Genomic DNA, 12500 nt, shown 5'->3' with positions numbered 1-12500 from the left:
TCTCTCTCTCTCTCTCTCTCTCTATCTCTCACTCTCTTCCTTCATCCTCCTTTCCCTAATACAGAACCATCATCCGGATGTAGCTCACACACAATACGTACTTAATAGTCTTGTAAGGGTTTATTAGTGAGTTAAACACGCTTAGCTTTACAAAATGGCTAATTAGAAGGTTTTAGGGAGCTCCAGGGGAGACAGAGGAGCCCTTAAGGGGTCTAGATTTAGACAACTATACCATCTAAGACTGGATTTGGAGGCATTAACACATTCATGTTCATGTGTGTTTCACCAACTTTCCTTTTCTCTTCCAACCATGTGAGAAATCTTTGGTGTAGGATCACCAAACGTTAATAACTACAAGTTATTAAACAGATCTCAGTATATATTCATTTATTTATTTATTTCTGATATAATCTTATGCATGAGCTGTTTTGTTCACGATGTGCAAGCTAAGAGGAATAAAACACTTCAGGGTGTGTTGTTATAGGAAATGAATCATCTTCAGAGTGAGAAAAGTAATTAAGATTACGGTCATGTGACCGGGACTAATATTAAAAATATTGTTTGTTTGATATTTCAGTCTGAGACCAGAATAAATAGCAGCTCTGCATTGCAGTTTATAATTAATTAATTAGAATACAGTGACTTTAAAGCAAATACTTTTGCAATAATTTCCTGCAGGAAAAGTTTTTTCTATATTTAGCTTGAACATTTTGACCCTAACTGAACGAGTCAGGTTCTAGCGTGGAGTTTCTGGTGCGAGCGCGTGCAGTAGAGGAAGAACCACCTGAGGACTTAGCGCATGGAGATCGGGATCGTTTCGCTCGGGTCACCGTCTCTGCAGCGCTGTTTAACGAGAGACTGCTGACTTCAGGTTTCACTGCAGATACAGAAAGAAATGAGTCACGGGACGTGACCGGGAACGCAAGGAAAGCGACCTTTAGCACGAGGACGTGAGCTGCCGTGATAATGCTGGAGTTTTGTTCTGATTGGATCTGAACAATTATTTAGGAGGGGGGGGTTGAGGGTAGTCTGCTTCTGATTATTGTTTAATATCAGGGTGTCTAATACTGTACATTAGATCAGATCCGAAGGGGGGCACGGTGGCTTAGTGGTTAGCACGTTCGCCTCACACCTCCAGGGTTGGGGGTTCGATTCCCACCTCCACCTTGTGTGTGTGGAGTTTGCATGTTCTCCCCGTGCCTCGGGGGTTTCCTCCGGGTACTCCGGTTTCCTCCCCCGGTCCAAAGACATGCATGGTAGGTTGATTGGCATCTCTGGAAAATTGTCCGTAGTGTGTGAGTGCATGAGTGAATGAGAGTGTGTGTGTGTGTGTGTCCTGTGATGGGTTGGCACTCCATCCAGGGTGTATCCTGCCTTGATGCCCGATGACGCCTGAGATAGGCACAGGCTCCCCGTGACCCGAGGTAGTTCGGATAAGCGGTAGAAAGTGAGTGAGTGAGATCAGATCAGATCCCAAACCTTTTTAAATGAACGCTGGTGCTGAAAGGGAGTGAGAAAAAAAGTCATTTGAATGTAACGTGTTAATGATGTGATACGAATTTTAATTAGTAAAAGGAATGATATCGGACACAGAATGTGGATATTACCATAATGACAAGTGTATAGTGTGTGTGTGTGTGTGTGTGTGTGTGTTTGTGTGTGTGTCACATCTTTGCCTTCTTTCCGTCTTTCTAATATTAAAGCATGCTACGTTTCACACATCTGAACGATATTTGACGCCAGTCGCACTTTGTAATAACTCTGCTTGCGTTTTAAATGTGTAATCCGCACATTTATTGAACCCTTCCTTCAGCGTTGACCTCCGAAGCCTTATCTCCAAAACACATCTGCACGAGCGTGTGAGAGTCTTCACACTAGTAGCACGCCTGTGAGCCATGAGCGCTGTATGCTTTTATTTAAAGACCAGATAAATCTTAAGATAAAGTAAGGGATTGACGAGAACACGTTTGTAAGAACGAGCTGTTAAGAGATCTGGGAGGCTGATTTCTGTTCCTGTTCTTTTATTTTATTCCCCTGTTGTGGCCCTCGATGCTTTGCAGCCTTTGACCCCGGGGATGCAGGAACAGGAAAAGGGTAAGTGCAATCGATTTGCACTTCCTGCCTGGCTGGGCATTGGCAGTGGGGTGAAGCTGACTGCTTAACTGTCTGCCTCCCAGCACGGCCCTGACCTCAGCTGACCACTGTGTGTGATTGTGTGTGTGTGTGTGTGTGTGTGTGTGTGTGTGTGTGTGTGTGAGACTAGAGCCAAGTAGGAAGCATAGAGGAGGCATGTCAATGTTATAAAAGGAAGTAAAGGCATTGTTTGCCTCTGCAGCCGTTAAGATCTTATCATAAACCCACACGCTGACATGCGCTCAGGTGTCTGTTATGTGACACTTCAAACCATGAATGTTTGAACAAAAGAAAGTTTTGCGTTTGCATAAAAGGGTGTGTTTAACTGATGAATCATACCGAATGTTGAGGTTTTAGCTTGGCAAGTTCACAACCAACGCCCCAATCTTCAAAACCACAGAACTGAACTTGGCAAACACGACATGACAAATAACATCCTAAGCAATTAAAAAAGAGAATCCAGTAAGCCCCACCTCTCACTATCCTGTCAATACAGTAAGCCCCACCTCTCACTATCCTGTCAATCCAGTAAGCCCCGCCTCTCACTATCCTGTCAATACAGTAAGCCCCACCTCTCACTATCCTGTCAATCCAGCAAGCCCCACCTCTCACTATCCTGTCAATCCAGTAAGCCCCACCTCTCACTATCCTGTCAATCCAGCAAGCCCCACCTCTCACTATCCTGTCAATCCAGTAAGCCCCACCTCTCACTATCCTGTCAATCCAGTAAGCCCCGCCTCTCACTATCCTGTCAATCCAGTAAGCCCCACCTCTCACTATCCTGTCAATTCTGCAAGCCCCTCCTCTCTCTAGCCTGTCAATTCTGCAAGCCCCGCCTCTCTCTAGCCTGTCAATCCAGCAAGCCCCGCCTCTCACTAGTCTGTCAATACAGTAAGCCCCACCTCTCACTAGTCTGTCAATACAGTAAGCCCCACCTCACACTATCCTGTCAATTCAGAAAGCCCCGCCTCTCACTAGCCTGTCAATCCAGCAAGCCCCGCCTCTCACTAGCCTGTCAATCCAGCAAGCCCCGCCTCTCACTATCCTGTCAATCCAGTAAGCCCCACCTCTCACTATCCTGTCAATCCAGCAAGCCCCACCTCTCACTATCCTGTCAATTCTGCAAGCCCCTCCTCTCTCTAGCCTGTCAATTCTGCAAGCCCCGCCTCTCTCTAGCCTGTCAATCCAGCAAGCCCCGCCTCTCACTAGTCTGTCAATACAGTAAGCCCCACCTCTCACTAGTCTGTCAATACAGTAAGCCCCACCTCTCACTATCCTGTCAATTCAGAAAGCCCCGCCTCTCACTAGCCTGTCAATCCAGCAAGCCCCGCCTCTCACTATCCTGTCAATCCAGCAAGCCCCGCCTCTCACTATCCTGTCAATACAGTAAGCCCCACCTCTCACTATCCTGTCAATCCAGTAAGCCCCGCCTCTCACTATCCTGTCAATCCAGTAAGCCCCACCTCTCACTATCCTGTCAATACAGTAAGCCCCGCCTCTCACTATCCTGTCAATACAGTAAGCCCCGCCTCTCACTATCCTGTCAATCCAGTAAGCCCCGCCTCTCACTATCCTGTCAATCCAGTAAGCCCCGCCTCTCACTATCCTGTCAATCCAGTAAGCCCCGCCTCTCACTATCCTGTCAATACAGTAAGCCCCGCCTCTCACTATCCTGTCAATACAGTAAGCCCCACCTCTCACTATCCTGTCAAACCAGTAAGCCCCGCCTCTCACTATCCTGTCAATCCAGTAAGCCCCGCCTCTCACTATCCTGTCAATCCAGCAAGCCCCACCTCTCACTATCCTGTCAATCCAGCAAGCCCTGCCTCTCACTATCCTGTCAATACAGTAAGCCCCGCCTCTCACTAGCCTGTCAATCCAGCAAGCCCGCCTCTCACTATCCTGTCAATACAGTAAGCCCCGCCTCTCACTAGCCTGTCAATACAGTAAGCTTCACATAAAATCACATATTTTAAACCAAATTTCAAGCTTCAATCATCAGACTGTACAATATAGTTTGGCAGCAAAATGGGAGAAATCATCAAATCCTGACACACAAAAAAGACGTAGTCGGACATATTTCTGAACTTGTATTTTTCTGTTTACAGAAGAGTAAAATAAAACTGAAAGTGCGGACGTTTACGCGGTTGTAAAAGCTCGTCCTCGATTTCACCGTCGTTTACAAGTTCTCAGTCAAACAAATCAAATGTGTGAGATCAAAATCAAATGAGCCAGACCGGGAAAGCCCTAAGACGAATCGTTTACCCTCTCTCACACTCTACGCCTGCCCTTTCCAAAGGGCAAGTCAGAAATAAAATTGGGCTACAAATCCTGTAGCATACATCCCACACATGAGCTTCCTTTTCACTAATACAGCAATAAATCCAGCAAACCCTCAGCGACTAAACCCTCCTCCGCGCTGCTCTGCATCGATTCTCTCAGTACACAATCTAATGGCCGCTCCATTCAGGGTCTCGTTAGGAACCTGTGTACAGGGGCTCACTGTAATGGTCATGTCGTTTCTAATAAAAGCCCTGCGAGGCGAAGGCGGAGCACTACATACCACCCACACACCCAAACACACACACACACCACTATTCTGCTAGACAGGGCGCTAGGGTAATTGAGGTATTATGCAAAACAATCACAACAGGCCACTTCGATTAATGAAGCTGAACATAAGATGTGAAGGACAAGAACATGTAATATGCGGACATACAGACGTAGAGGATGTATGTCGTCTAGAACTGACACGACGCCCTAGAAACACATTGATATTGATGCGTCGATACTGATACTGATACTAATACAGAAATAACTCACCTACTTATCGTTTATGTTGTGTCCATGTTGATGAGTGTCTCACTCCACAGTGCTGTTAAGATGAAGCTCATACTGTATGAACGTAGACACTTTCTACAGATGTTAAGAATTTGTCGTGTTTTATCCCTACGTCTGTTTTTACTAGAGGTGATAAATTCGTAGAAAAGATCCAAAAAAAAAACAAAAAAATAATTTTTCCCCACACAGATGTTTGTATCTTCAGAGTAAATGTTGATATCAAACCCATTCCTGCTCTCTGAGATGCTCCGAGCGTTTGTTCATCTAAAAAGCAGCTCAGATTTATCTTCAACACTAAAATTCAGTGTAAAGCCCTATTCGGACGGGATTAGTTTTACGTGGGGACGTGGAGTAATGCAATTTTACCTCAGGACGTCTGTAATATTAATTGGCCAATTCGCACAGGACAAGACATCTCAGTAAAACTAGCAGAAGTGGGAGGAGTAACTCGCTTTAGGCACCACAGTAACCTCCTTGTCGTCGTGTGCGTATGACGTTGCTTCCTGTTATCACGTGCGCAAACAGACAACATGGCGCCTCCATGCTTGCAAAACGCGCCAAAAACTACTTTTAAACAGGAAATGACGGAATTTTACCGTACATATTTACAGTCTATTCGGACGGGATTAGTATTACCTGAGGTAATTTTTGCGGACCTTTTTACAGAAGGTAAAAGTCGCCGTAATCTTTACTGACATTGTCCGTAATGATTACCGAGATGGCACATTCGGACGGGACTAAAATCACCAAGAAGCTCTGGTAATAATTACTTTACCCCCACGTCCCCACGTAAAACTAATCCCGTCCGAATAGGGCTTAAGATGATCAACAGAGGGAAACACACACGTCTAAAACACACCGAAAGAACGACAGAGTCCTGACTCACTTTAGATCAGACTCACAGACACAACATCAGACGATTGTTTATACTGAGTAAAAACGTCCCATAAATCCATTTCCATTCCTCTAATACATACAATGGAATGCCAGCGTGCTGGTAAAAAGGATTAATCTGAACCTGAATAGGAGCTCAAGGTGCCGTCTATGAGCAATTTCTCGTTCTCGTACAGCATCGTAGCAGATGTAAGTCTGTTAGGTTCGTTATTATTCGAACCACATGATCACGATCAGAGAACACCAATAAATATATATATTTATATATATATAAAAATCTATCATCGCTTCTACTTCACACTGGGAGCCTTGGTGCTGTGAAATCCACTCAAACACATAACACCATGACTAACCGTTAAACCACAGGTTTCCAGAACATTACACACTGGATAGTTTTTCCTGCACGACCTCATTCGACTCAGGAAGAGCTGGTTATTAGGTGATTAGTTGAATGAGGTGTGTTAAAGCAGGGAAAGTGTTTTCAAATCCAGGACGGTGTTTAGAGAACCTGTGCACTAAACTATTACTGTAATGGTTTTCATAATGTTCTTCTGTGAAGAGAAACTGTGACCCATCATTCGATAGTATCGTATCAGTACTAATTCCCGGTAAAGTCACTGCTTAATCAGCCATGTTTCAGCAGAACTACTAGAGAAACTAGACCACTTCTGTCCTTAGCGGCCAAAGGTAAGCATGTCTGCGATTTGTATACATTTAGCTTTAGCGTTTTGAAAAATGCCTGAAATGATTCTAATGTTTCCTGAGAATTAGAACCGATCCCGTCGGCTAGCTAGCTTGAATTGATGTATGCACAATGACTAGCATGAATCCAAGATGCTAAATTTGGCTATTTTTCCTGAATAAAAAACTCCCGAATGAACAGATTTGTAACAGATTTATTTGTAAAGCTGTCAAAGTCAAAGCAGGAACCTACTTGGAACCGTTATCAAATAATCATCCATAGGAACCATTGCCAGGAACTCAGAGTGCAAGCTGGGGTAAACCCTGCACACAGACGTTAGCACTCATTCGCACCCTGGGGCAGAGGGAGGAAACTGGAGAAGGCCATGGAGGAAGCCCATGCAGACTTGGTGAGAACATGTGAAACTCCACAAAGAGAGTTTCATAATGTAATAAACTGTAGATGTTTATAAAGACTATAATGTACGTAGCGAGCAGCACCTCACAGCTCTGAGTGGTGTCCTTTGGGTTCTCCTCCTTTCCTCCTACCTCGTAAACACACAGGTGTATCAACCGATCCACCTGTGTGTTTACGAGGTAGGAGGAAACTTTAAATTACCGTTAAGTCTGAATGAGTGTGTGAGTGTGTTATGGTGTATTCTGGCCTCACACCCCGTTTTCCCTGAGGCAGGCTCTGGATCCACCATGACCGCAACCAGGATAAAGAGGTTACTGTAGATGAATCAATAAAACACTGGGTCAAAACATGCTTCCTGTCCTACAGGAGTGACAAGCAGACAGGCAGCTGAAAACCATAACATTTCCTTTATCCTCGCTGCTTTTCATGCCTTGTCTGTTTCTCATTCTTATACAGACTCCACGCGCCCTCTTCTGGCCGGTAGCAGAACCGCGTGGAGAAAACAAACAAAACAATCCAGACACTTATCTGGAGGCCTGAAATAAGATCACATCTTTTAGCGTGCACAGCAAAGGATCACATTAGCTGCCACAGAATGTGCTTTATCATCCACGAATCATTATAGTATGATGTTCCGTTCATAGAAAAAAGCTGTAAGGTAGAAAGACCATCGGGACTCGAACGATACGAGCTAACTGGAGGCAGGATCTGAAGTCAAAACACTCTTTCCCTTTTCCTAATTGTGACATTTTCTCGTTGTACTTCATCAACGTGAAGGTTCGTGTTTCGTTATCTGTATCTTAGTGACATTCTGCCAGGGGCATCTGTACATTTCAGACTCGTGAATACATCTACACTGGCATTTAAAATTACAGCAGCAACAATAACAAGTAGAAAAAAAGCTTCCCAGCAAACAGAGGGTTTAGGATGGGGGAGGATAGAAAAGACTTCTCAGCTCAGCAATCACGTTCGCGTTCCGCTGCAGGATCACAAACGTGTGGAGGAGACGGAGAACAAACGGGCGGCTAAGTATACAGCTCCTCTACCACCCCTTCATTTCATCGCCAATTCAACAGACATAAAAGGATCTTTTCAAGGTGGGAAGCAGACACGTTCGCCGTGCAAAAACAGAGCAATTACTCAATTTAAAGAGCTGTACAATTGTGTCATTTCAGGAAAAACACAGAGAGCTTGCTTTGAATAAATGCTGGTTTAAAAAAAAAAAAATACAAAAAGAGCAGTTCACACTTTCCCAGAAATGACCAGCACTAAAAACAAGTGCACACACATACACACACACACACTTTCACACTGCGTATCACATCTCACTTGCTCTCACACTCAGAGAGAGTGCGAGTGAAAGTGCAATGTGTGTTATCAGTGTAACAGGTTCCTATCAGGAAGTTAAATAGTCAGGGCAAATACACTAGTGTAGAAGCAAGGACAAAGGTTTGACAGGTTCTCACACATACACACACACACACACGCACACACACACACACGCACACGCACACGCACACGCACACACGCACACACGCTGCAAGCCAAAATCCCAGCAAAATCCCAGAACGAGTGACAGAGCATGATATGGAACTGACAGTATGAACATTTTGGACATTTAATATCATTCAGGAAAAAGCTAAGGTGTGTTTGTGCTTCTGTGTTAGCATCTAACTCTAAATAACACGTGAGGCTGTGATCAATTGTAACGACCCACCAGATTAAATGATCATTTTTCTATGAATATTTTAAACTGTAACATTTTTTAAACATATTTTTTATTAGAGTATTATTTTATTTTCATTCATTTTCTACCGCTTATCCGAACTACCTCGGGTCACGGGGAGCCTGTGCGTATCTCAGGCGTCATCGGGCATCAAGGCAGGATACACCCTGGACGGAGTGCCAACCCATCACAGGGCACACACACACACTCTCATTCACTCACGCAATCACACACTACGGACAATTTTCCAGAGATGCCAATCAACCTACCATGCATGTCTTTGGACCGGGGGAGGAAACCGGAGTACCCAGAGGAAACCCCCGAGGCACGGGGAGAACATGCAAACTCCACACACAAGGCGGAGGCGGGAATCGAACCCCCGACCCTGTCAATGTGAGGCGAACGTGCTAACCACTAAGCCACCGTGTCCCCCTATTATTTTATTTTATTAGATGAATTTTTTATTTATGAATTTTATTCTCATTTTCTGTATATTAAATACATATTTCCAATAAACTCACTAAAGCTTTGCTGGCTGCTTGTTAGGAAACCGTACATATTTACTTTTCCTGATATACAGTATAGCGTGTGTGTTTTTTTTTTTACTAAGACGATACCTAGGACAGTTCTGGGAAATTCCCAGGACGGCTTGTGTGTGAACGGGAGCTAATACATATTAGGAAAGAGGATAATGTTCCAGATCAGATTTTTACTAAATGTAATGGAAGTAAAGATAAGACATATTTAACTGCTTTAAAATTAAAATGAAAACCCAAGATTTCTGGCCCAAGCCCGGCGAAAATGTCCCGGGGTTATTACTTGTGAAAACGCTAACAGTGTGGGTGAAACCGCTGGAGTGTAACTGTTCGAGCGGTTGACTTTGTGTTGGGTCAGTAAATCAGCCCAGCCGAGCCTGTGTGAGGTCAGCGAGTGCCACGCAGGCAGATCTAAGTATCGGTGTACGTTCAGCACCCAGCCTGCCTGATCGATACTCCTGACCCAGCAGTGCGCCGTCACACACCGGCAAGTCACAGCGCAATCGAGAGCCAAGAGAGAGAGAAAAAAACATTACAACAGGATGCACACAAAGGCTAGAAATCTGAGACCTCTGCAGCATCTTGTTCAAGCACTCACACACACGACCAGATAGACTTTTTATTCCATCTGTGTTGTGACCTTTTGTATAAAAGAAATGCTATCTTTGGAAGGCGATGCAGATTATTTTTTTTTTTAACTCACTCTCTCTCTCTCTCTGTGTCTCTCTCTGTCTCTCTCTCTCTCTGTCTCTCTCTCCTCTCTCTCTCTCCTCTCTCTCGCTCTCTCCTCTCTCTCTCGCTCTCTCTTCTCTCTCTCGCTCTCTCTCTCTCTCTGTCTCTCTCTCCTCTCTCTCGCTCTCTCTCTCCTCTCTCTCTCTCTGTCTCCCTCTCCTCTCTCTCGCTCTCTCTCTCCTCTCTCTGTCTCTCTCTCTCACTCTCTCCTCTCTCTCCTCTCTCTCTCTCACTCTCTCCTCTCTCTCACTCTCTCCTCTCTCACTCTCTCCCTTTCTCTCTCCTCTCTCTCTGTCTCTCTCTCTCCTCTCTATGTCTCTCTCTCTCTCCTCTCTCTCACTCTCTCCTCTCTGTCTCTCTCTCTCCTCTCTATGTCTCTCTCTCTCCTCTCTCTCTCTGTCTCTCTCTCTCTGTCTCTCTCTCTATATCCTCTCTCTTGCTCTCTCAACCTCTCTCTCTCTCTCTCTCTCTCTCTCTCTCTCTCTCTCTCTCTCCACTCTCTCGGTCTCTCTCTCTCTCTCTCTCCCTCTCTGCCTCTCTCTCTCTCTCCTCTCTCTCGCTCTCTCTTTCTCTCTCTCTCTCTCTCTCTCTCTCTCTCTCTCTCTCTCTCTCTCTCGCTCTCTGTTGCTCTCTCTCTCTCTCTCTCTCTCTCTCTCTCTCTCTCTCTCTCTCTCTCCCTCTCTGCCTCTCTCTCTCTCTCCTCTCTCTCGCTCTCTCTCTCTCTCCCTCTCTGCCTCTCTCTCTCTCTCTCTCTCTCTCTCTCTCTCTCTCTCTCTCTCTCTCTCTCCCTCTCTCTCTTTCTCTCTCTCTCTCGCACTCTGTTGCTCTCTCTCTCTCTCCCTCTCTCTCTCTTTCTCTCTCTCTCTCTGTCTCTCTCGTTCGTATGTCCTGTTTATAATTTGACCAACACCCTAGCACCTTAGACAAATAATATATTCGTTCTCATTCGAGCATTCATTCCCCAGCTGCATTAATTTACAGAGATCATAAGAGAGAGCTTCGACCATTAGTTATTCATAAAAGTAAATGTAATGCAGAAAGCCTCTCAGCGTCCAGCGAGACACTGGCTTACAATGGCTTCAGCCTGACTAGCCTCAAATACACAAGCTGGCCTCTAATAATCAAACCTGCAGGCCACACTCTCTTCCTCTCTCTCTATATACTCTGACATATGTAATAAGCCAGCAGAGACCAGAGGGCAGAGACAGACAGACTGAAATATACACTGATATTTCAGTACAAGGGAAAGAGATGTAATAATGCATTCAGTCCTTCAGTGAAGGGTGAGGCAGGTCAGGGTGCGGAGAAGAGAATGAAAATGTTTAATGTAGTGGTAATGTGTTACAGCACATTGTGGTCTGGCCAATGGGAAAAGGGTGTATAGAGTGCAGGATGGCAGAAATGATGGAGTACAGGGCCTGGAGTACAGGACCTGTTATATTGATGAGTGTTGTGAAGATACGCTCGAATTTTCTGGGCGGTGGTTGGGGTGGTGGTATAGAGGCTGGGTAATGAGATGTGGAAAGAAAAGAAATGCAAGTCTATGTTAGAATTGTTGGAGGGTTTTGGGTCTAGAGACTGTGTGTGTGTTGGGAATTGGTGTGAAATTGGCTGAGAATCAGGCAGAAAGACTGGATTTATACCATTACAATGCATGATGCAATAAGTGCAGACGTTGGACTTCTGGCTATGCATTAGGGATCGGGCAAAGAGACTGTATTTTGACATGCTGTCTTATAGGAGCACTGAATTGATGTCTAGTGGGTATACTGGTGGTTACGGAAACTGGGATGGGTGGTAAGTCGATTACTGAATACAAGTCTAGATTTCTAAATGGAGGTTGAGTACATTACTGGTTACCAAAGATGGGATTTGGGGCTCTGTAGAGTATTGGATATAGAATCTGGGTGAATATAGAATCTTTTTTAGGGGCAGTGGTGGCTCAACTGGTTAAGGCTCTGGGTTGTTGATCGGAGGATCGGTGTTCAAGGCCCAGCCAAGCTGCCCTGCTGGGCCCTTGAGCAAGGCCACCAACCTTCCCTGCTCCAGGGGCGCTGTATCATAGCTGCCCCTGCACTCTGACCCCAACCTCCTCAGTTAGGGCATGTGAGTAAAGAATTCCACTGTGCTGTAATGTATACAGTATGTAGCGATAATAAAGGCTTCTATGCCCCCCGTTCTATTCTATTTTAATATCGAGTACATAATCTGGCTTTTGATAACTCAGATTTTTGGTCAATTTCTTTTTGGCACAATGTTGGGTACAAGTCATAGATATAGTGGGTTGTGATTTGGTTCAATGACTGGATTTTGGAGAGTGGTGGGTACACTATTGGTTACAGACATCGGTACTGTATATGGGTGATAGTGAGAGTATTGAGTACAGAGATTTTGAAAGATAGTAGGTATGGTAATAGTTATCAGTGTTTGGGTGGGGTATCTTGCATAAATCCCGGGTACAAAGACCCGTATTTTAATACATTGTGGGTGTAGTACTGGTTTACCAAAGCTGGCATATAATGGGTAATGGGTCTACTAT

General features: G+C 44.9%; 1 protein-coding gene across 2 annotated transcripts in view; it reads right to left on the bottom strand.

Annotated features, from left to right (window-relative positions):
• Positions 1-12500, bottom strand: part of gse1b (Gse1 coiled-coil protein b) — a 233381-nt gene that overhangs the window by 162635 nt on the left and 58246 nt on the right. The gene's annotated exons all lie outside the window — the stretch shown is intronic.

This window comes from Tachysurus vachellii, chromosome 9 (genome assembly GCF_030014155.1).
Source record: "Tachysurus vachellii isolate PV-2020 chromosome 9, HZAU_Pvac_v1, whole genome shotgun sequence".
Taxonomy (NCBI): domain Eukaryota; kingdom Metazoa; phylum Chordata; class Actinopteri; order Siluriformes; family Bagridae; genus Tachysurus; species Tachysurus vachellii.
Note: the sequence above shows the minus strand (reverse complement) of the source record. Positions and strands in the feature narration are given on the sequence as shown.